Consider the following 25,886-nt stretch of genomic DNA (forward strand, 5'->3'; position numbering starts at 1 on the left):
ACACTAGTTCTAGGTAATCCATCACTGATGTGTCCATATAAGGAGCATAAGATATATTAGAAAAGAAGCCAAGCACATACAGAAGAGTTAAAAATGAGGTCAGTTGTGTTAAACAGGGGGTAATTATCTGAGATTCTTGAATAAGTATCTGAGAATCTATTTCTAGGCAGTTTTCTTCCACACATATCTTCTTTATGTAATATTATCTAGTTAGCGTAGAACATTTATTGTTCCATGCAAGTAATTGATAATTTGACATACTTACTGATATGTGGTCTTACTTTCAACATTCCAGAGTAGACCAATAAAATAGAATAATTCAATTGAAAGGGATATTCAAAGATCGTGAAGTCCAACTGTCTGACGACTTCTAAAGTAACCAAAGTTTAAAATATATCAAAAAGGGTAAATAAATCTTAAGCACTGACAGAAACCAATGGTACATCAACCACCTCTATAAAAAGCCTATTTCAGTATTTGACCGCTGTCATACTAAAGAAATGTGGTTTGGCTTTGTTTTGTTTTGTTTTGCTTTACTGTCTATTTGGATCCTTCTTTTGTGCAACTTTGTGTTATTCCTTCATGTCAGTTTCCAGGAAGCAGAAACGTGCACCTTCCTCTCCACATCTCCTCCTCATAAAGTTTCAGAGAGCAACAGGGTTACATATTAACCTCATTTTCTAGACAACCTAAGTGTTCTCAGCTTTTCACAGGTTATGCCATACAGTCTCTTTGCCAGATTTGTTGCCCTTATCTGGACACTTGGCCCTTGCCATTTACATTCCATGCAAATTATTTGTTATTTCAACCTCAGTTCTTTCTCCTAAGTTTACACTGCTTCTTTTGAAGATAATGCCAGTACTTTAGGACATCACTACAATCCCAAAGCAGCTCCATTTATTTATTTATTCCATTATTATTATTATTATTACTACTACTACTTTTCAGGACTGTGTTTTTGTTGGAATTGGCTGAATCTTTCTTTCCACTCCTGCTATCTTTTTCTCTAATTTCTCCACTTCCCCCCTCCTGATGTAGCAGAAGGAGAGCACATGAAGCACAAGTATATATATATACTTCAGGCACCACTGCTCTGCTGTTATGTTCTACTCCATTGAAGAAAATGAATCTTTTCAAACAGGTGAATTTTCCAAAAGAAATGGACCAAAAAGACTCAGTTCACTGAATAGAAAATGTAATGGTGATCTGAACGTATTACCTTCAATAGAGTCCATGACATTTTCTTCAAGCATATTGATCTGCTGGAGAGAGAGGTGGGGAACTGAAGGAGAAAGGGAACTTGATTTTTTTTACTCACCATGTTCTGTCAGCCATTGTAATGCTAGTCACAATGTATAAATGACTCATATAATCAACAGGGCTAGTTGTTTTGTAGGAGCTGCAACAAATGCTTCTCTAAGGCAGAATTAAAAGCTGCTTTAAAATCTACTCTATACGTACTCCAATTTTGCTAAGAATAAATGTTGCTTTCTCTCCCAACATTGTCTATTGCAGACTATCCAAAGCGATTTCAGCAAAACACACATAGCACTTGTCCAGTGGTACGTTCCTCTTTTCTAATTTGTAGTACCTTTCTGGTAATTAATCATATTTCTTCCTGTGCATATCTGTTTCTACTAGGCTGTTAATAGAGACTGAACTGGGGGAGAATGAGGGAGGTGCCTGAAGATTGGAGGATAGCCAATATCACTCCGGTCTTCAAAAAGGGCAAGAAGGAAGATCCAGGTAATTACAGGTCAGTCAGCCTCACCTCTGTCCCTGGAAAGGTGATGGAGCAGCTTGTGCTGGAAGCCATCTCCAGACAACTGGAAGAAAAGAAGGTTATCAGGAGTAGTCAGCATAGGTTCACCAGGGGGAGGTCATGCTTGACCAACCTGGTAGCCTTCTACGATATTGTCACTGGCTGGGTCGATGGAGGGAGAGCAGTGGATGTAGTCTGCCTTGATTTCAGCAAGGCATTTGATACTATCTCCCACGACATCCTTATAACAAAGCTGAGGAAGTGCGAGATAGATGAGTGGACAGTGAGGTGTGGGTTGAGAACTGGCTGACTGGCAGAGCACAGAGGGTCATCACTGGTGATGCAGAGTCCGGTTGGAGACCTGTAACTAGTGCTGTTCCACAGGGGTCGGTGCTGGGTCCGGTCTTGTTCAACATCTTCATCAATGACCTTGATGAGGGGATAGTGGCCACCCTCAGCAAGTTTGCTGATGATACGAAGTTGGGAGGATTGGCTGACACGCCTGAAGGCTGTGCTGCCATTCAGCGAGACCTGGACAGGCTGGAGAGCTGGGCAGTAAGAAACCAGATGAGGTTTAACAAAAGCTAGTGTAGAGTCTTGCACCTAGGGAGGAATAATTGCATGCACCAATACAGGTTGGGGGATGACCTGCTGGAGAGGAGCTCTGCAGAAAGGTGTCCAAGCTGGGTGTCCTGGTTGGCCATGAGCCAGCAGTGGGCCAATGGCATTCTGGGGTGCATTAAAAAGAGCGTGGCCAGCAGGTCGAGGGAGCTCATCCTCCCCCTCTACTCTGCCTTGGTAAGGCCTCATCTGGAGTACTGTGTCCAGTTCTGGGCTCCCCAGTACAAACAAGACAGGGATCTCTTGGAAAGAGTCCAGCGGAGGGCCACAAAGACAGTGAAGGGCCTGGAGCATTTCCCCTATGAAGAAAGGCTAAGTGAAATGGGTCTGCTTAGCCTTGAGAAAAGAAGATTGAGAGGGGACCTGATACAGGTCTATAAATATCTAAGGTGTGGGGGACAGAGTGGTGAGGCCAGACTGTTTTCAGTACTGTGTGGAGACAGGACAAGGGGAAACAATTAGAAACTGCAGCATAGGAAGTTCTGCACAAATATGTACAAGAACTTCTTTATGGTGAGGGTGACAGAGCGCTGGAACAGGCTGCCCAGGGGGGTTGTGCAGTCTCCTTCTCTGGAGATGTTCAAGACTTATCTGGACACCTACTTGTGTGACCTGGTGTAGGGAACCTGTTTTGGCAGGGGGATTGGACTTGATGATCTCTGGAGGTCCCTTCCAACCACTACAGTTCTGTGATTCTGCAATTCTGTGAACTGATTTCAAATCTTATTTAACCCGACTTGCATTGGAAACATGTCCCCCTAGAAAGGAAAAACAGACAAACAAATCTAAAAAAAATACACAACCAAGCCAACATTAGCCTTTTTTTTTTCTTGAATATTTTCCATTTTCTGTTGCTCCCCCCTTCCCCCCCCCCCCTCCCCCCCCCTTTCCACTTTATTTTGTTTTATTGTAGAATCTTGTCTCTGGAGATAAGCAAAGCAGCAGAGAATTCTGTCTCACTACAGAACTGACATTTCTGCTGTTGTAGTTAGGCTTATGTCAGTGTTTCTATTGTACTGTAATTCTCCTGCTTTGCTGAATGAAATGTATTCTTATTTGGAATTTTTTACATCAACACAGTGAATTCAGGTTTTGTTTCTAGACTTGTAACAATGGATATGCCATCATTCCATTGCATAGATCTACTTTTGAATATCTTACAAGTAATTTTGCACTAAAAAATATTAATAAGTCCTTCAAATTAATACTTTGCAGGCACTATAACTGTTGCAAATAGAAGACACATTAAAATTCCTTGGCAGGATCACAGTGCTAGCAATTTTTTTAAAAAATATTAACATAATATCAAGTCCATTTATTTTGGCGTTATCTTAATGTGATCCATTTTGTACCTTGCCTATGGTACATATATATTTTTTCCTTGTTCCAACGTATGAAGCTATTGCATTTTGTTGTAATCTGAATTTTATAATCTTGTCTATTACAGGCAATCTGCCTCTACAGTTGTTCGTAGGTGTTTTTATAAACTAATTTAACATCTGTTTGTACTACATAACTGTATCAACTTACAAATAGGTGGTAGAACTTATCATTGTTAAGAATTACTGTGCAGATAGATGGAGTTACATTAGTAAAAGTAAAAAACACTTAGTCTTTCACTGTAAGTTCCTAAATAAGGTGTGGTTTTTTTTGTTGTTGTTGTTGTTTTTTAATCAAGATTTGTTTATTTTCAGTAGAGCCTAATGAATCGAATGGCTAGGTTATTTATAATCAACTATTAGCCAATATGTTTTATATAGAAATAAATAAATTAACACTTTAAATCATAGTTAAATTGTGTTTTAAATTTCTAAAACATTTTTTAGCCATAACGTGATTCTGGGATCTGAAATCATATACAGTATATGTTAGCAAGTGAACAAATGTAAAAATGGATGTTAAAATTTCTCTGAATCATTAGAAAGATTTAGTTAAGATATAAAATCTGTAAACTTGCCTAGACAGAACTGAGAGCAGAATTTAGACCCCAAAATATCATCCCACAGTACTGAGCATGCATGTTTTTAACACTTCCATTCAAATCTATTTGCTTACTTTGGAAAATATCACATAGTGCTACTTATTTCCTTTGGGTCCCTACCATAATGTCCTTCTCTTTAAACATTTGCCAAACCTGTTCACACTACATGTGTTAAGAATTGTATCATTAGCAGAGATTAGATAAAAGCTCATAGATGTTTGCTAAGATTGAAGTCTTGTTTACAAATGTGTTGCAGGTGAAAATAAGGCTGTGCCCAAAGACAGAAGGGAGATAGTAAATGATTCTAGTCTTTTTGTAGATAAGGTCTGATGTGCAGAGAAAGGTGTTTCATCAAGGATCAGACATGACTGAAGGGCAAAATGTATCCGTACTTCCTAAATATTTACTTTCTGAAACTCAGAGACAGTAGAGAAAATCTTCAAAAATCACTGGTACAACTCAGTCAACCACATTCCTGTGATTCTAAAACTTGTCTAATGAGAGTTCTCAGTCATTAGAGTGTAGGAATGTCGAGGCTAGAGTATTTCTGGGGACAAGACAGGGCAGTTAGATCTGCATACAAATATAGCTCAGAAAGTAACTCTATGTGTTCTGTTCAGATTTGTCTCAGTAGAGAAAATTAAGAGAATTCTGGATATCCAATGTAAAATGGCTAGTTTTTTGTTATTTCAATGATCATTCGGTAGGGGGGGGGGGGGGGGGATCATTCAAGGACATTTGGGGGGCAAAAAATAAATAGAAATTTGTCTTTCATTTCTCATTGTTAACTATTGTCAGAAAGATTTTTTTTAAAAAAAAGTTTTAAATAAGTTATGTTTTAAAGATGGTGTTTATGATTAGAAAATGGAAAATATTGTTTCTTTGCTTTTGTGTTGGATACATTTGTTTTTGTTTTCTTCTGTGTTTTGGTTTGGTTGCTTGCTTGGTTTTGTTTTGTTCTGCTTTATTCGTTTTCCTTGTGAGTGAGGCCAGATAGCATAGAAGAATGTGATAGAGGAAAAGGCAAAAGAAAAGCTGTTTTTGTTGTTATGTCTTCATTTGTTAGTTTATTTTCACTCTTTCCTTTGTTTTCTATTGTTCAGAAAGAGGTAAATGGTAAAATAAATGTCCTAAGACAATAGCAAATGTGCTGAATATCTACCAGTAGAGAAAAATTTCCCTGCATGGATTTTACATCACATAGAAGACGACCAGAACCACTTCAGAAGGTGTGACAAGTAAAGATGTTCAGGAAAGTGGGTAATAATAGATCAACACCTAAAGTTTTGTGGGGGTGTCTGACTATTTCACTATTTCATAGAGGCTGTTTACTTATTCTCACCTTTGCCCAGACACATTCTCAGAATCTGAGATAAGTATATTGTCATAATATGATAAGCACCTCTAAAGAAGTTAAGGAAAATGCAAGATTAGAAAGAGTAGCAAAGAATATGTTCATTAGTGACTGAATTATATTGATTTTAATGTATCATTTTTATTTACCTTTCTTTAAATGGAGATGTGACTATGAAGTGCAATCTGATCTAATGTTAAAATTAGCCTCACTATCAAAAGGGGTTAAAAGACCCCATGAGGTTTATTCCAACTCACATTGTTCTCTGAAACTAGAAATATCAAATATCATTAATGCTTGTAGATGGGAAGTAATATCAATTAAGATGTTGTGACAGACTTTAACAAGAACTATCAATCTTAATACTGTTATCAAGGCCAACAAGAGTTGATTGCTGTATACAGCCTTGTCTGAAGTCTGTGCTGCTGCAAATCCACTAATTAGAAAAAAAAAAAAAAAAAAAAAAAAGCAGAATGTATGTATTACATCTTATTTTAATGTAGACATATACTTTGTCTTTTGTTCAACAGACTTTATTTTCCAAGATTAATAGTGATAACTGTCAACTGTTCTAGAAAACCAAGTAAATTCTTAGAGAAGCATGTGGTGTGATCTTTTACTATAATGGCACATATTGATATGCAGCTGTAAAACAAACTGTGAGATAGCTCACTCAACATTTCTAGAGAAAAAAAGGTACATTTGTCACTTTACTCTCCATTATTCATAATCCAATATTTTGTAAGACTCTCAGACAAAGACTGGAGACGAGTTATCTTAGATTTGACATTTCTGCAGAAATTGCTCAGCAGTTTTTTTATGTCCAGTCTCACTAAGAAAGTATTTCTCATTGTTAATGAAACATAACAAATCTTATGTATGCATAACGTTCAGATAAAATATCATCAAAATTCTGTCCACTTATGGATCATATGTGCAATTGTGAAAGTCTTAAACATCTGTAATAAAATAAATAGCTTTGCATTTTTGATATTGAAGCTATTCTTTGGAATGCATTGAATTTTGATGAAATGTTTACTCAGAGAATGTTGAAATGAGTTATTCTGACTTTTCCATTTCTTTTTCATAGCACTGAAGCATTTCATTTCCATAAAATAAAAATATTTTAATAAAGGGAAACAAGTAAGTATGTATATCTAATGTTTTTTTTTTTTCTTCTTCTTCTTCTTTGTTTGCTTCTCTTAAAAAACTCAACAATAATCCAATTTTATTTCATAACAGTATATGTGTAAATATAATTACTATGCAGGTACACATATAAATATAATCTAAACAGCTATAAATACAGAAATGGTGGAAAGTAGAAATAAAATTATTTAGCCAACTGAAACAAAACTATTTGACTATGTGTAAATCAAATGTCTCCACATTAAAAAACCAAAACAAACAAACAACAAAAAAAACAATAAAAACACTTTTTTTTTTTTTCCTATGAAGATTGCTTTTTATATTTTTCTCTCTAATTCCCCCCCCCCCCCCCCCCCATGAAGATTGCTTTTTTTATTTTTCTCTCTAATTCCTGATCTCAGGGAAAAATAGCTTCATTCATCTCAGTAAGTGGGGGGGGGGGAAAATAAAATAAAATAAAATAAAATAAAATAAAATAAAATAAAATCTTGTGATATGCTATATATTTCCCCATGATTAAGTAACATCTCTACAGATTATGCAAAATGGAAACACATTATGATATTCTGATCAAACTGCTGTGTGAAAAAGCTCACCGTGTCATAGCCTTCAGCAGTTAGTAACTTTTCCTAGACTACGAGGATTGTGTGTAATACATTTTGCAGAACAGTCATATTCAAATTTCATGTTGTGAAATCAATAAGACTAAAACATTATAGCATATTGTTGATGTGAATTAAACTCAATTATCCATGATATTAGATCTTAATTTAGTGAGAACCCAGCATGGCAAACCCTGATTCTGTTATTTCTGACCTATGTTTAGGGAAGCCCTTTTAGACTCTCATGGGGCTAATGAGCTGAATCTACACCAATTTATACTCCAGTTTCTTACACGTTTTCATTAAATTGATGGAATTACACTGTAGGAAAGTGACTAAAGAAGAAAATACAGGAACTGTTCACATGAGTGAAACAGCATCAAACTTTTCAGATAGTGGTCATTATGATTGAAGAGTTTCAGTATTTTGATTTCCACGATTAAGGATAGATCTGAAACAAAGCCAGAATCCTTAATCTAAATGATCACAAGCAAATTTCAAATGAAGTGTGCAGTCATGTTGTGAAGGAAGGTAGAAGCCTGAACTCTTGTCAAGATTAGTAAGAAAGAATAACAGAACTCGCATTGACTGCATACAACATGTTCAGAGTAATAAACAATAGTGTTATTAACAGATAGAAGCTTGTGATAAATAATGTTTGATGTTTTGTTCACTCTAATAGGCAGGAGCAGATAATAGGGACAAAGTACAAAAAAACTGTCTTTAACCAGCTTTCTGAGCAAACAAATAAATCAGATCCTGGTATGCCTCAGTAGTAGCTTTGGAAACCAGCTTTTGTGTTTCACTGAAAGAATGTGCTCCTGTTGTTAATGGAAAACAACTGAAGGTAAAGACCATTGCTTGAATTGTCAGCTCTTGCCTTGCCATGTCTTGCCTTGCCTTCCCATGAGAAGATAAGGAGACAATTCCACACATTTATCAAAGAGATTGCAGAAGTCACTGGTATTTATTTCCCATTGAAGCCTTAAACATTTCCAACTATGCTTTTAAAACTGATCTATAGTTATTTGTTTCATCATGCTACACAGCCCTCCCCGTACTCTCATGTAGTCATTTGTGCAAAGGGTCATTCTATTTTATTTTCATTCCATCTGTCCTTATTTTTATTCTCCTTTTTTTTTTTTTTTTTTTTTTTTTTTTCTTCTCATTGTTTTCCCCATCATTATTTGAGAGCCAGCCAGAGATTTGCCTAGCACTAAGGATGCTAAAGGAAATGCTAAAGTTGTTCTAACACATTTGTTTCTGGGCTATCCTCAGACAGCAGGGGTGCTTTATCATGTCAGCCATATTTTAAAGTTATGACAACATTAATCTTGACATTGAATCATAATTACTCCTCAGCTGGGGTTTGGTGTACCCAGAATTGCCACTTGCTGCTGTGAGCAAGTGTTTCACATTAGCAGTGATATAAGCCCAGGTATTGTTTAAAGTAGGAGGACAGGGGAAATGATTCTTGGCAATTTACTAAAGCATTTTATGTAGTCTTAATAATGTAAAATGCAGACCTAGATTTCAGTAGACAGCATACACTGAATTGCTACTGCTGTGAATATAGTGGTCTTATAGTACCAGCTGACTTTCAAATCAAATAGGTAGCAACATTTTGTAACTTAAAGATCTTCTTCCTCTGCACTGACTAAGTGATGAAAACTGAGCAACAATTTTGCATGTGTGTGGAATGTTTTGTTGCTCTTCATTCACATACTTGCTCTTGCTTTCATTCTAGATCTGTGCCAGTTTTGCTTTAAGGAAAGCTTCAAATATTCCTACTCTGTAAGCACAGACATGAAAGTACGTAAACTGAGTCAGAAAGATACTATCTGTGTGTGTGCATGTATGCGTGTGCACGTATGTGTGGAAGTAGTTTAAATTCTATTTTAACTCTGTGAGCTGACTTTGAATTCTTTTTCATAGCAAAGTTCTTCTGTGACTTTCAGCACTCTGAGTTACTGATCTCTTGACACATTTCACCTAACTTTAAGTATTAAAGTCTTACCTAAAGAACATCTACATCTGAAAACTTGTTCGCTCTTGTTTTCTCCTGCAGTCAGTTGACAAAGATGGAAAACTCAAAGGAGTGATTCAGATTACAGGTGGCCTAACTCCCCCTCTATCAGGAGCTTAAGTGACTAAGCATGTCAGCTGAATGCCTCAGCTTAGTGCAATGCATCAAAGACTTAGGACCCAATGGGATATAAGGTCTTGAGTATCTAATCTAAGACTTACACAAAATGTACAGTAAGCACTTAAACTGTCATCCTTAGCTGACCCCTCATGTTTGAGGAGCTTAAAATCCTTTGCCACCTGACTTTTTTAGTTTAAAGTTCCCCAGGTAACTATAACTGTATTAAGTTTTGGCAGGGATGAGCAGCCTATCTCATACTTAATATTGATTACAATGCAGCAACTAGACTTCCTTATACTTAAGTCTCCTGGGAGGATCTAACTCTAGAAGACAACGTAAGAAAGGGCTAATAAGTATTTATAGTAATGGGGGTATCTATGTACTGCAGTTGTTTCCGCCTCTCTTTTCAAGCAGATTAATGGTTGTAATTTCTTCAATTTAGCATCTTAGTCATCTTAGTTGATCACTTACTAAAGATATGGGAGACCTGTGTTCATTTCCACATTCCAGTGGAATTCAAACAACAGGATATATGCTATTTCAGCTCAAGGCAAAAGAAAGAAAATGATTTTTGATCTACCTCCTGAATCCATAGTATTTAACAATTTGAATTTGGGAGGAGGGAGGAAGAGAATGAAAATAGAGGTGGACAGAAAACCACATAGATGGACAGAAGCAACATTGTAACAGGAATGTTAGGGCATTCTGTGGAGACAGGAATAAATCACCTTGTATTTATTGTGTAGATACAGTACATATTTCAGCAGGGTTTATAAGTTTAATTGTACAGTGCATGATCCCATTCTTGTTTGTCTTGCATATTTTTTTTTTTTTGCGTGCTGGTATCCAAATGACCTGAAGAATTAACCCAGAATTCCAGAATTCCACTGGAATGTACATGACTTGTACATGTTGTTCTTATTCCTCAGTTTGACCAGAAGGTCCTTGCCCAGCCAAACATCTCAGGGTATCTTGTCTAGTAATTCCTTATAATAGATTGAAGTTTTCTTTCCTGATGTTCAGAATCCTGACCTTGCTTCTTTGGCAGACCCATTCTCCTCAGGATCACAAACTCTACTAGGTCATAGTCACTATAGTCCAGACTACCTCCAATCTTAACATCCTTAATGATTTCCTCTGCAGTGGTGAGCACAGAGTTCAAAAACGTTTATCTGCTGGTCAGCTTATCTCATACCTGCACTACGAAATTATACTCAACACATTTCAAGAATCTTTGGTATTGATTGCAGTCTGCTGTCATGCTTTCCAATCAGACATCCAGGTGGCTAAAATCTCCCATAAAGATGACAGCCTGTGAATGTGATTCTTGTAGCTGAAGCAAGATGGTCTTATCCATAGGCCCACTCTGGTCAGACAGGCCAGGCAATAAATGGTGTTACCTTCTCAGAGGAGCCCTCTCAAGATCATATGGGACAGTTTTGAGATTTTTCCCTGAGGTTTCCTGAAGAGACAATGTTCCCTGACACACAAAACTCCACCCCCTTCTCCCATAGAATCTAGTTTAAAGCTCTGTTAATCAGTCCAGCCAACTTGCTTCCCAGAAAAATTTTGCTCTTTGAAGTAATTTATTTCAGTTTCCTTGTTATCAATTGCCTTAGTGGTCCATGGCTCACTGTCACTCAGTGTGCTGCAGTGTTGCCAGCATGCCACAGGGCAATAGCCTGAGGACCTCTCTAGCACCCTGTCCCTCTGATCTAGCTATACTATCTTAAACTAATCAGCAGGCTCCCTATCAGCCCACACAGCTCAAACAGTCTAAAGCCCTGCCAATGAGCTCTTCTAAATTTTCCCCAAGGACCCTCTTCCCCCTTTGAGACACCTTATCTGGTGTCTATGAGCCTAATGTCATATAGGCCAGTCTGTTGTCAAAATACCCAAAGTTTTGGTGACAGCACTGGCCACTAAGCCATGTGTTTATTGATAGGATCCTTCAATTTCTTTCAGTATCCTTATCCAGAAGAGGAAGAAGGAAAATGATGATCTATACTCTCAGTTTCTTCAAGCAGTTTTCCAAGGCCCTGGAGTCCCTTTTAATGACCTTTGAACTGCACATAGTTGCTTCATCACTACCCTCTTGGGAAAGTAGTAATGGGTAATGATCTATTGATTGTACCATGCTAGACAGTTTTGTGGTGACACCCTTCACCCAAGTCCCAGAGATGCAGCAGACTTCTCTAAGAAGAGGATCTGCACAGAACCAGGCATTCACTTCTCTGCAGGGAGAAGTCATCAACATCTAGTACCTGCCTCCTCTTCTTTGAGAATGTAGCCTTTAACCTGGGAGAAGGCTTTTCTAGTTTTGGTTTTGTTGATTTCTCTGGTATAAATAGGCCTTATCATCCAAAGATGGTAATTCCACATCCTGAGCCTTGTAGCCTTGTACCTGTTGGACTTGGGGTAGGATGGGGGGGGGGAGAGATGCAACCTATAAGTGGGCTAGAGACCGAGGGGTACACTTAAGTGTGGATGCTATTGCACAAGTTATTCATGACTGTGAATGTGCCATAATCAAACAAGCCAAGAGAATGAAACCACTCTGGGAGGAAGGGAGATGGCAAAAGTATAAATAGGGGGAGGCATGGCAGGTTGATTATATCACTTTGCCACGATCTCTCAGGGGTAAGTGTTATGTGCTTACTATGGTAGAGGCAACCACTGGGTGGCTTGAAACATATGCAGTACCCCATGCTACCACCCGAAACACCATACTGGGTCTTGAGAAATAAGTCCTGTGGCGACATGGCACCCCAGAAAGAATTGAGTCAGATAAGGAGACTCATTTCAAAAACTCTCTTGTAAATACTTGGGCCAAGGATCATAGCATTGAGTGGATTTATCATATCCTGTACCATGCACCAGCCTCTCGTAAAATTGAATGCTACAGTGGGTTGTTAAAAACCACGTTGAAAGCAATGGTTGGAGGAACATTTAATCACTGGGAGAAGCATTTGGCAGAAGCCACCTGGTTGGTCCATCCTAGAGGATCGATCAATCATGATGGTCCTGCTAGATCCCTAGGTCCCTGTAGTACATGTAAATAACACACTGGGAAAAGCAGTTTGGGTCTTTCCATCTTCTGGGAAGGGCAAACCTCTTTGCGGAACTGTTTTTGCCCAGGGACCTAGGCCCACTTGGTGGGTGATGCAGAAAAATGAGGATGTTCAATGTGCAGTCAGTAATTCCATGTGTTTATACATAGGTTTGTATGTGTGTGTGTTTAGGTTTTGTTTGTATATATATTAAGCATGATGTAGTGATGTAGAATAAGGGGTGTAATGTCATGGTTTTATGATTTTTGATTTTCAGTATTCCACATCATAACATCATGTAATGCACTGGGGGTTTGACTGTTGATGCTCAAGTTCCGGGTGCCTGTCTGGAGGAGAAGAACTACATTCCCCAGGGGGCTTTGTGGTCAGCAAGGAGATGTAACTCCTGGCAAGGTCACCCAATGTTCTCTTCTTCACCAGCTCTTCTTCACCTGCTCCTCTTTGTCTGCGCTTCTCTGTCTGCTTTTCTTCATTGGCTCAACTGGACTGCACTTTTCACCTCAGTGTTGTTGTGAGGCCTATCTACTTTTCGCACACACTCTCTCTCTCTCATTATATCTTGCTGATACTATATTTAGTAAATTAGTTTGTTTCACCTCAGATCATGGCCGCTGTTTTCAATTATGTTGGGGTCCCCTGTTTTTCTTTTCCAAAGATGCAGAACTGCGGATCCCTCCACCCCACTAGTCACGGAACCATGCCGAACCAGCCCATAAACCATTGACATCGTGGAGAGTGATAATCCTGTGTAAAATAATTTTGAAGAATAAGTATTAAAATGCAAGAAAGAGAATTTTTTTAACCATAGGACACCAAGATAACATTTATAACCTTACTTAACTGTTAAAACTGCAGAGCTATATTCTTAAACTTTAGATCTTTGTGTCTCCCAAATGGCTCTGTGTGTTTAAAGGGAAAATTATATTCAGAACCTATTAATATACTTTCAGTATTCCGGGTCCATTTACTTCTGGAAGTGTACTCACATCTAGCTAGCAAAAACAGCTAAGGAGAGACTGAGCATGAACTGATGAGTTCTTTCCATTATTAGAAAAAAAATCATCCCATGTTCATGTTAAAGAACACTGGGAAGAATTGGAGGAAAGTCTTCCTGGTATTAATCACAATCCATGTCAATGTTAGCATACACTGGTAGTAAAACCAGGCGTGTAGTTTTATGTGTGTATGTGTTTGTGTATACAAACGGATATATATACATAATGATTTCTTTCCTAACTTGCCTATTGTATGGGTTTTTATGCCAGTAAATGTGCAATTCTGTTCTACTTGGAAAGGCTGTGAAGTCAGAGTAAGAAGAATAAGGAAAGTTGATGATAATTGGGACACTATTTTCTTACCTTGAAGAGAAGGATGAATTCACTTAAAAAAAAAAAAATAAATAAAAATAATTATAATAAAAATAAATAAAAAATAATAATTTCCAGAGAACACTATAAAGTTAATAATTAATTAAGATGGAAATCTGTGAGAAATTACATTTGATTTTTTTTCTCAAAATTTCTCTGATCTCTAAGTTTGTTTTCCTGACCAAATTTACCCAAATTATTTTTCTAAAACCATTTCTGTATGTATTTAATTTTAGCAAGTCTTGTCTGAAAGGCACACTTCAGACAGCTCATATACCCATATTTGAGCAAAATGAGTGTCTGAAAATTGTTACTCAGCAGCTATAGGCAGGTGTCTTCTTAAGGACAAATTAACTACAAGCTATAAAGGGCAGCGAAGAATCATGAGTATGGATTTTCCATGCTTCTGAGTTAGGACTGTCTAGAAAATCTTGTAAGATATTTTAGTAAAAAAAAAGACCTAGCTTTTTTGATGTAACGTTTTTTGGATTTGTTTGCTTGTTTAATTGTTTGGTAAGCATCACTTTCCAAGAAAAAAAGAAACATCTCAGAATATATTCACACATCTTTCTTTCTTTCTTTCTTTCTTTCTTTCTTTCTTTCTTTCTTTCTTTCTTTCTTTCTTTCTTTCTTTCTTTCTTTCTTTCTTTTTTTCTTTCTTTCTTTCTTTCTTTCTTTCTTTCTTTCTTTCTTTCTTTCTTTCTTTCTTTCTTTCTTTCTTTCTTTCTTTCTTTCTCTCTTTCTTTCTCTCTTTCTTTCTCTCTTTCTTTCTCTCTTTCTTTCTCTCTTTCTTTCTTTCTTTCTTTTTTCTTTCTTTTCCTGTTCAAAATGGTGTTTATATTTTAAAGTAGCACTGTAAAGTTTTCAAAATCTTTATGTAAGCTAAGGAACAAAATCTTCTAGAAGCACTGTGATCCATAGACAAAATTCTCATCTTTCTGATTATTATTTCCAATCTGCACCATTACCTTGCATCAGACCAACCATCACTTTTTCTTGTCCATATTTGCCACAGATTCCCTCCAGCAATGGGAAGGATGGATTACAACAGATAACAGTAAATCTTTATTTTGAAATTGATATCTCCTTGTATTTCTTCAACCACAATTTTCAGATGTTCCTTCTATTCTGTTTCTGTTATATCAAAACTTCAAAAGCACAGTTACATTTCTTTTCCAACTGGATGAGATTGGAATAATTATAATGGCAGCTGACCACTTGAAGCTCTTATACTTGTCATAGTATAAAATCCCTCCCACTCACACAAGTACATTCAGCATACAATCCTTGGGAAAATGAAAGGACAAATAACAATACCAACATGCAGATATTATGAGTGCTTACTTATGAAAAATCTACAAGGATATTCTAAAGAAACAAAAAACATTGGACAGTTGTAATATATATATAATAATAATCTGTAAAAATATGTAAAAATATGCTGTAGAGGGCCTGATTTGCTGGGGGGGCTGGACCTGATGATCTGTATAGATCCTTTCCAGCCCTACAATTCTGTGATTCTGGACGATATTTTTAAAAATACATATATGGATGCATTTGATAATTGTTTAAGAGAATTTTGCCTTATAATTCAATTTTCAAATAGAAATATTTTTCAGCATTAAAGAGAAAGTTAAATCCCAAACAAAGGGAGAAGTGGATTGTGCTGGTATTTTTAGCACCAGGTATATCCTCATTGCTTTTAATAAATTCTAATACTAATTAACAATACTTAAAAATATGGCTCAAAGAAAATTAATTTAATGGAAAGTTGTTAGAGGGATATCTTTGGAATAATTGCAACTTTGTATGTGATATTTTTATCTACTTTTCAGTAACCAATTGTTATTTCCCTAACAAAAAAAAAAAAAAAAAAAAAAAGTTGTTTTTCTATGTTTCTATGTCTATGGAAATTTTGGAAAGCTAAACTGATCTTTCCTGTATTCAGAATTTTTAGATCCCTTATTTTTATCACAGATATATTAATTTAAACAGGATGATTCTTCCTTAATGATTGAAAACAAGAAAAAAATCTTATTGCTAAAAAGTCTAAAGGATTTTCAAAATGCAGTAGTCACCATTTCTCTTCTTTTGAATTTTTAGAGTAATGAAAATTCCCTTTTTTGAGTTTGACCATTTAATTTCTCCATGAAAGCTCTGCACAGATCAGCTCAAACATGCTTGTGATCAGAGAGATGAGTGCTTCTTCAGACTCAGTTAATTTTGTTAACTGGATTATAGTTGAGTATAAAGGAAGCTTATACATGGAGTTCAAGTAAGCACTAAAATTTGATAATCTGAAGTTGGAAGATGTATCTCAACTTTGCAACAGTATTCAGTTAACCAAGAATCACAGGCTGTTGGAAGGGACTTCTGGTCATCAAAGTGTTCGAAGCTCACGATGAATTCACCTTAGAGCAGATTTCATAGATGTTTCCCTCAAATACATATGGTTTCCTTACTTAAGAGTTGTTTGTTTGTTTGCTTCTTAAATAAATAAATACAGGTGTTTAGTTGGCTCAAAATCCTCTGTCTTATTTCTAGTTACTGTCTAGGTACTATCATATTTCCTGCCTCCTAGAATTCTTTCCCACTTCCAAGTCTACACTATCATCTGAAATTTAGCCTAGACCCTAATCTTACTCTTACTATTACTGGCTATTCATATAAGGTTACAAGACAAATCAAAAAACATTTGGCCTTTTTACAGGGAAATTGCTTCTACCTGTTATAAACATCTATCTTAAGTGTGGAACAAATCAGTTTCTATGGAGCTCATATGTCTCTCAATTGACAACAGAGAATAGATCAATATTAGATGACTAGCTATCATTATAGATTAAGAATAGTGTTCAGGAATTAAAGATGCATTCATAATTACTTCAAAACATGATAGCATATCCCACAGGTCTTTCGAAAAAATGCTATTGTCTTATAAATTCTCAGGCTTATCTACTTATGGCTCAGACATTCACTCCTCCAACACTCTATACAGCTTTACGTTCTTAGCAAGTATATTCAAACTGACACCATTTAAAATAATGGCTTTTCTTTGTTTGTTTTTTAATTACTATTTTTATTTTCTAACCTACACTATAATATATTTGAAGAATCTTAATAGTGATTTGGGAGACTTATATGTTTCTTGCATTTTATTTTTCAGAAAGAGGCACAGTCGGTTTTATCTCCAAGCTGAGACTAACATGGTTGTACATCACAGCTAGGAAGAGGCAGAGAACTGAGGAGCAAAAAGCTTTTGTGCATTTTTTGTGCTAAAGCAAAATATGGTTTCATATACCCTAAATTATGATTGAAAATTGGTGGTAATCTGCTTTTATTAGGAGTATCCATGTACTGTGTACAAGAACTTCAGCTTTAAAAAAGAAGATATAATTTCCTCCTGAAAGTCAGGCTAAAATAATTTTTTTTCCATGTTGATCATGTGAACAAATGGAGAAAGCAGAGATTTCTCCCTTTTGCATGGACTACTCAGGATTACAGAGAAGTGAGGCCAAAAATACCGCTATGAACATTTGTCAGAATGCCTAAGCAAAGCCATAGAGTTTCTATGCATCCTTTTTTTTTTTTTCATTACTACAAAAACAACCACAAAAATCTAGGAAAAGGTTAAAGAAAGGAGAATAACTGGGGTCTGTATGTCCATGGCAATTATATATTATATATATAACATATAAATATAATATTATATATTTTACCTCAGAAAATCTCAACACACTGATGAATTATGCTTTGACAACTAAGGATGACTCATAGATTTCTATACTTTTAAGATTTTTATTTTTTATTTTTTTAATTTGTAACCTTATGCAATTATATCTGTTAAAAACATTATCACTCATCTTACCTTTAACATGTGCATTTTATTATCTTCTAAGATTTTCTTAAAAAACAGTAACTAAACCAGATTTTTTTTTTTAAGTGTCCAGATTACTACAGGATTATCTTACATGAAAGGTGTCATGTTACTTTTTGTTATGTTTTATTATTATTATTATTGTTGTTGTTGTTGTTGCTGCTGTTGTTAATATTAATAATAATATTGCTAATAATAATAATAATTTATTTATTGTTAAGGTGGAATGCTTGTTACCTAATACTAAATAACAGAAAAAGCTAGATGAGTCTTAGGTAATCTAATTTTTCCCTGGTTATAAAACAAGAGAGACATTTAAGGAAGACCTTTAAGAAAGGTAAATCAGTGCCTAAAAGATACCTTCTTTTGAGTTGATTACTTTTCCAATGTTTAATAAGGAAGAGTGGACTGCTGGTTTAGACTAGATACAGAAGTTTTAGGGGCAGATTGATCAAGCCATTCATGTTAGCTATTATTAATTTATGATGTATGATAGGAAAATAAATCACAGATTATTGATTCTGACCTATGAGTGTCTCTGAAGTTTTTTTCCATTCCTGCAAAAACCAGAATTGTGACTGTATATATATATTTTTTTCTCAGCTTCAGGCAGTGATGCTTAGATATCAAATACATTAGTTCTCCTGCCCAGTGAGTAAAACAAGTCCGTGAAGAATTCTTAAAGATTTAAGAAAGCCCAGTTCTATCAGTGATATGGCTCTTTTATATAACTTCATAACACAGCTTCAATGATTGTTCAAAAGAAAAAAAAAAAAAAAAAAAATCTACTTTCTGATCTAACTTTCTGTTTTTTTCTCTGTGACTGAAACTATCTTCTTCTGACAAACTTCTTATTGCTTCCACCACTTAACATATAGCATTTCACAGCACCACACAACAAAATGATTGCAGACAGGAAAGTTCATAACAAGTGAAATCTAGATATGCAATGTATTAAGGCGTTATTACTCCTCCAAATTTCTTTGAAGCTATAGTCTGAAAAGTAAAAGTGAAAAAAAAATAATACTAGAGTGATTCAAAATTGGGTTTAAAAACAAAAACAAAAACAAACAAAAAAAACAAAAAAACAAGCAAAGAAACAAACAAAACCAGAAATATTTAATGTAGATAATTACAAAAATAAGATTTTCTCACCCCAAATTAAAAAAAAAAAAAAAAAAAAAGACCTAACAAAGCTCTCCAAGTAAGTGACCTTTGGGATCTTATCAGGATTAGCACTCTTAACCATAAAGAACTTAAAAATAAATAATTTTTTTAAAAAGAATTTGTACTTAAATATAAACTAAATTAAAAGTAAAGGACTACAAACTGTCACTAAAGAACTGGGTGAAAGTTGTGCACAACTTCACTCCTTTTTTTTTTTTTTTTTTTTTTTTTACATACTTAAAAATATGGAGTCGTAATATCTGCACTGTCTAATCAGATGGACTGAGCTGTCCAAAGCTAAGATCCATTGTTCAAAGATGAAATATGAAGGAACTTAGGCTCCCATTTATTTCAAATTGAGATTTTTGCCTTTCAAGCTGCCTAGATGTTTCTGGTCAGTGAAATTCATAATTAGACTTTAATCTACTTTATGTACTTGGAAGATCAGACAAAATTCAATTTTTCTCCATCTCTGCTAGAACTCCTCTAGTACTGCTGTTCAAAAAAAGAGTTTAGATATACTACAGGGTAAAGTAAGTTCTCATGTTTAATGTTAGGTGGAATCAAGGGTCTTGCACTATTTGACTCCTACCTCTCTTGCAGTGCCTCTAGAGGAGAAACTGTGTTCACCTCACACATAGCCTGAATATCCCATTGTGTGAGTAGTGCTGACTTTTAAGCAATCGTATATATATATATATATATTTTCTCAAATCACATTTATAGCTAAATCACACAAATAGCAACACTTATCACATAAGCACATACAATCAGTTAATGTAGCATTATCATGCTTGTAAAATGACATTCTGATGGCTCTATTACTCTTACTGTTTTGTCTTTTTACTAGATATTATATGATCTGTACATGAATATAGCCCTCTCTCTCTGCTATACCACCTTTTCCAAAGTTATTTTTTTATGGGTGCCCAAGTAGATAAAACATTGCTATCCATATCGTGCTGTATTTTTCTTTGCTCTAACTGGTAACTTAGCTCTACTGGTACATGAAGTGTATAATCTACTTTAGATGAAGAATGATAGGTAACAGATATCACTGTGTGAAATCTATACCTTGTGATATGTGATTGTAATGGAGGCTACCCTCCATTACAAAGGGATCAAACAGGTTCTTTTCAGACCATAAAACCTATGAACTTCTCATGAGCGGGAATATTTTAGATTTGATAGATCTTCTCTTTCTGAAGGTGGTATTATAATAGTATGTGCCTTATGTGTTTGTATTTCTGTATCTATGACTTAAAATCCTTAAACATAAACTACACGACATCATTGTGTATATTCTCTTTGATGCAAATATGTAGTTACTATTAAATTTCCATTTCTTTCCTATTTAAATACAATCAATACAAATAATGTGAAAGGAATAAATTATATTTTCCCACATGGAATGTTATCATTTTAATCCAGAGGGAAAATTTTGATCAGATCTTAATTCCTTGATTATACAAGGGATAGAATTCTAGCATTTTCTACTTAGAGCTATACTTTATGATTGTTCTAAAATATGTAAGTATACATCATAACGGTATATTTAGGCTTGGTCTGAATAATGGAAAAATTATAGAGAAAAATACGAAAGAACATACAATAAATCAGACACATTCTAGATGCTGTACATGCACATACTGACTCTGCTGTTCATGATTATGGCAAAGAGATCATAATTCTTCTGTATGTACACAAATGCATCACACTTCACTCTTTGTAGAGTGGAGCTAATGGAGTAGGCAGGAAAATTTCTTTAAATTTTTGTTTTCACTCAGATATAACGATTTCATCTTCATATTACAATAATACTTGCTATAAAATAGTACAGTAATACTCACCATTAAATCTTTAATGTGAAAAATGAAACTTTACTTGCTGCCACTGGCTGCCCAGGTGGGTGCCCCATCCCTGGAGGCATTCATCCAGGTTGGATAGAGCCTTGGGCAGTCTGATCTGGTGGGTGGCAACCAGCCCAGGGCAGTCAGATTGGGATAGGTTTTAAGGTTCTTTCCAATGCAGCCCATTCTATGATTCTGTTTATATACAGTAGGGAAAACTTGAACTTACATTATATACAAACTGGAAACTTAAATGTGAAAGCAAGTCAACTATAATTCCTTATGACTTAAAAAGCAAGACCGAAAAAAACCCACATACACAGAACAAATACTGAAACAATGTATAGTAAAACAAAAACAAAAACAAAAACAAACAAAAAAAAAAAACAAAAAAAAAAAAGAAACCAGCAAAAAACAAAAACAAACAAACAAACAAACAAACAAAAACAGAACAAATTCATAGGCAGTTATTAATCGGCAATATTGTCGATGGTTGTACTAGATGATCTCAGTGGTCTTTTCCAATTTAATGATTTTATGATTTTATTATGGTATTCTTGTTTAACAGTGTAACCTGGGCAAGAAATACTGTGGAAGCTTTTAGTTACCCATGGTTGGCTTTTCTTAAATAATTCCAATAAGCATTCTCTCCACATGTGCTTCATCCTGCTACAGAATGGAGGCAAACAAATATTTCAACAAGTCTTGAAAGAAGCAATTGAATTAGTCTTAACTGATGATGAGGATTTGGAACTACAAAGATAAGGAATGAGTAGTCTAGAAGACCCAGAGTAACAATCCCAGAGCCATTCCAGTCACTGCTTCAGCAAGCATGCCCAGTGCAAGATCTCCTTCACTGTCACAGTAACGCTCTCTATTGATGACATGGTTCGCAGGGGGTTGGCCTTACGGTCTGTGGTATGGATACTGGTAGGGAACATCATACGCTTGCCCATTGGAGGCACAGAAGACTTGGGGACCCACAGTGGAATATGCACCATTGTAATGATCATAGCCATAGCCATAGATCTCAGGTGATGGTGTAACATAAGCTGCATAAGGAGGAGGAGCTGCGGAAATTGCTGTCTCATCATACATCACATCAGATCCCACATAGCTTATGTTTGTTCTGGCATCCTGAAAAGCAATTTTCTATGCCAAACAGTCATCTGCACTTTTTGCACAGAGGCTGATGGTCTTACCATCCCGACAAACAATCTGCAGTAAACAGTCTCTCTGCTTTCCTTCTGGAGACTGGAAATCTCAATATTCATTCCCCACTCTGAGGTTGATGCAATAGATTCTCGTGTGGATTTTATCTTCTATATCATGGCAATTCCTATTGTCATAGAATGTTTAATGGACATTAGACCACAGGTCAAACCAGTTCTTCTTCCAGTGCCTCAAGATAGTGCTGTGCCGGAACAGCCAGCCACTCTTCACAGATGCCATTGTTGCTTAAATTGCCCTGCTCCCACTGCAGCCTCACTCCACTGGTGGGCAGTGCCAGCCCCACCCTGACATCAGCCCGCCGCGCTGCCCCAGTCAGATCTTATGGAGCAGATTGTCTTGAGGGAGCTCATGTGGCATGTGCGGGACAACCGGGGGATCAGGCTTAGCCGGCATAGATTCACAAAGGGCAGGTCTTCCTTGACCAATCTGATCTCCTTCTATGATCTAGTGACCCATCTGATAGACTAGGGAAAGGCTGTTGATGTATTGTACCTAGACTTCAGCAAAGCCTTTGACACTGTCTCCCATAGCGTTCTTCTGGAGAAGGTGGCAGCCTATGGCTTGGACAGGTACTCTCTTGGCTGGATAAGGGACGGGCTGGAGGGCCGGCTCCAGAGAGGGGTAGTGAATGGAGCTAAATCCAGCTGGTATCCGATCAGGAGTGGTGTTCCCCAAGGGTCGGTGCTGGGGCCTATCCTCTTCAATATCTTCAGTGATGATCTGGATGAGGGCATTGAGTGCAAACTCAGTAAATTTGCAGATTACATTAAGTTGGCTGGAAGTGTCAATCTGCCTGGGGGTAGCGAGGCCTTACAGAGGGATCTGAACAGTCTGGATAGCTAGGCTGAAGCTAATGGGATGAAGTTCAACAAGACCAAATGCCAGGTCCTGCACTTTGGCCACAACAACCCCAGGAAACATTAAAGGCTTGGGTAGAGTGGCTGTAAGATTGTGTAGAGGAAATGAACCTGGGGTATTGATTGATGCTCAGCTGAACGTGAGCCAGCAGTGTGCCCAGGTGGCAAGAAGGCTAATGGCATCCTGGCTTGCATCAGATACAGCAGGGACAGGGAAGTGATTGTCCCCCTGTACTCAGCTCTGGTGAGGCCGCACCTTGAGTATTGTATTCCAGTTTTGGGCCCCTTACTGCAAGAAAGACATTGAGGCCCTGGAGCGGGTTCAGAGAACAGCAACAAAGCTGGTGAGGGGTCTGAAGCATAGGCCTTACGAGGAATGGCTGAAGGAGCTAGGATAGTTTATTTTGGAGAAGAGGAGGTTCAGTGGAGACCTTATTGTTCTATAACTACCTGAAGGGAGGTTGTACTGAGCTGGGGGTTGGCCTCTTCTCTCATGTAATTGCTGATAGGCTAGAGAGAATGGCTTCAAACTGTGCCAGGGCAGATTTAAGCTGGACATTAGGAAATACTACTTCTCTGAAAGAGTGGTCAGGCAGTGGAATGGGCTCCACTGCCTGATGGTCCAGGATCACTGACCCTGGAGGTTTCAAGGAACATTTGGGTGTTGTGTTGAGAGACATGGAGCTACTGGTGATCGGTGGATGATTGGATTGGAAGATCTTGTAGGTCTTTTCCAACGTTGGTGTTTCTGTGATTCTCCGATTCTGTGATTTAAAACATCTGAGTATAGATGCAGCCTAACAGTCTGGGAACTGTAATAATAGGATTCTACCTAAAAACGTTGTGTTTACTATGAAACATAATTAACGACAAAAAAATAAAATCATTTTTTTTCTGCCACAATAGAAGTCATATTTTCTTACACCACCTTGCATTTTCTTCATCTTGATTCTTAGAAATCTCCAAATACACTTCCCAGTTTAGAAAACTGAATAATTTATAGTCACCACTCTAAGCTGTTCACATTGTAAAGTACTTAGACATAGTATAATTATAAATAGATGTCAAAGTTTATTTTCAAGAAGTAACCATAAGTATCCTTAGCATGAAAATCATCTACTTCACAGATAAAAATAATGTAACAACCTTAAAAGATGAAAGTCACCTGTTTTGATATTGAAATTACAAGTGTTTGCAAGATTTAGGCAGAAACAGTTTATGTGGATTCCAGATAAATTCAATTTTAAGTCCCTCACACCCAATTTCTCTGAGGAAATTTGGACCTATGCTAGGTCAACTATTAAAAGAAACATCTGTGTCTATATTGCATGCAGTTTTAAGAAACTTTGAAAGAAGTAAGTCATTATTTCTAGAGCCTCACACAGCCTCATATACACACACGCACACATACACGCAAACGCACAGACATAAATCAACCAACCAAACAAACAAAAAACCCTCACAAGACATGAATTAACCACATAACAGTGCCTAGCCCTTATTTCACTTTTATTCTCTTGAAGAATGGGAGCTGGTCAAACAACAGAGTTGGATTTAACTTTGTGTTTTCCACAGATGCCTTAAAGCCTCAAGTAAGTCATATGGCATGTGGTTCAGGTAGCTAATTTTATTGTGGCTGCTCGGCTTAACTGATAATGCTGGTAACCAGGGTCTGGTATATACAGATAATAAAAACTCTGAATCATAGAAGTTGTTTGAATTTGGATTTCAGATGGGTCACAATGCTCAAAAACATTCATCTGAATATATTTCTTAATCCTTTCAAATCTCCATCCCCTAAATGAGAACTAGAATGATAATCTCTTTTCTGATGGTCATGCATACTGCAAAAAATATATATATATTTACACACATATATATGTATGTGTAAATATATATATACATTTATATTTATATAAAAAACTTTTTGACCATTTGGCAACCACACAAATCCTTAGAACTTTCCAAACTTTTGATACAGTTAACCAAAATCGTACTGTAAACCAGTCAAGTCAATCACCTTCTTCTCTGCATAGTTAAAATAAGTTATTTAATCTTACTGAGGAGAGGAGAGGAGAGGAGAGGAGAGGAGAGGAGAGGAGAGGAGAGGAGAGGAGAGGAGAGGAGAGGAGAGGAGAGGAGAGGAGAGGAGAGGAGAGGAGAGGAGAGGAGAGGAGAGGAGAGGAGAGGAGAGGAGAGGAGAGGAGAGGAGAGGAGAGGAGAGGAGAGGAGAGGAGAGGAGAGGAGAGGAGAGGAGAGGAGAGGAGAGGAGAGGAAAAAAACTTGTTTTTCTTGGAGGGGAGAGTGGTCGTCTTTTTACAATCTCCCCTCTCCCTCCCTTCCTCTGCCCCCCTCCTCGCAATATTTCCTAGCTGGAATATTTAATTGTATTATCCATTATTGTCCTATTTTCAGTCATTTGTAATGCTCTCTATTGCATCTAATTACCTACTCTGGGCTCAGAACTAATGCATGTATTTATGTTTGCAAATTAACCTGGATTGCTGAAATGGTATTTTTATCATGTTCCACATGAAGAACAACAGATCTTTGTAGAAGATAGGTGAATAGCATTTGGAGGAGTGAGATGGGAACACTTCCCCTATTGGGAGGCAATGGGCAAAAAAAAGAAATAGACCTTGTTATACAAATAGTTCTGACTGCATTTTGATCCAAATAGGAGCAAGGAATGGGATTCATTTATAATTCACGTGTCTACATACAAGTTAGTTACCCTAAATTCCTCTTTCATATTAAGTAAACAATTTTAAGATTCAATCTATCTGGCCTCATCTCAATATTATGCATAGAATAAAACTTCATAAAAAGATCTTTTTTTTTTTTTTTTTTTT

The 25,886-nt window shown here is 36.6% G+C and overlaps 1 pseudogene; it reads right to left on the reverse strand.

Annotated features, from left to right (window-relative positions):
• Positions 1-21,721: 21,721 nt before the first annotated feature.
• On the reverse strand, positions 21,722-22,396 carry LOC116234833 (pleckstrin homology domain-containing family B member 2 pseudogene; annotated as a pseudogene).
• Positions 22,397-25,886: the final 3,490 nt, after the last annotated feature.

Source organism: Phasianus colchicus, chromosome Z (assembly GCF_987193195.1).
Source record: "Phasianus colchicus chromosome Z, bPhaCol1.hap1.1, whole genome shotgun sequence".
Lineage (NCBI taxonomy): Eukaryota > Metazoa > Chordata > Aves > Galliformes > Phasianidae > Phasianus > Phasianus colchicus.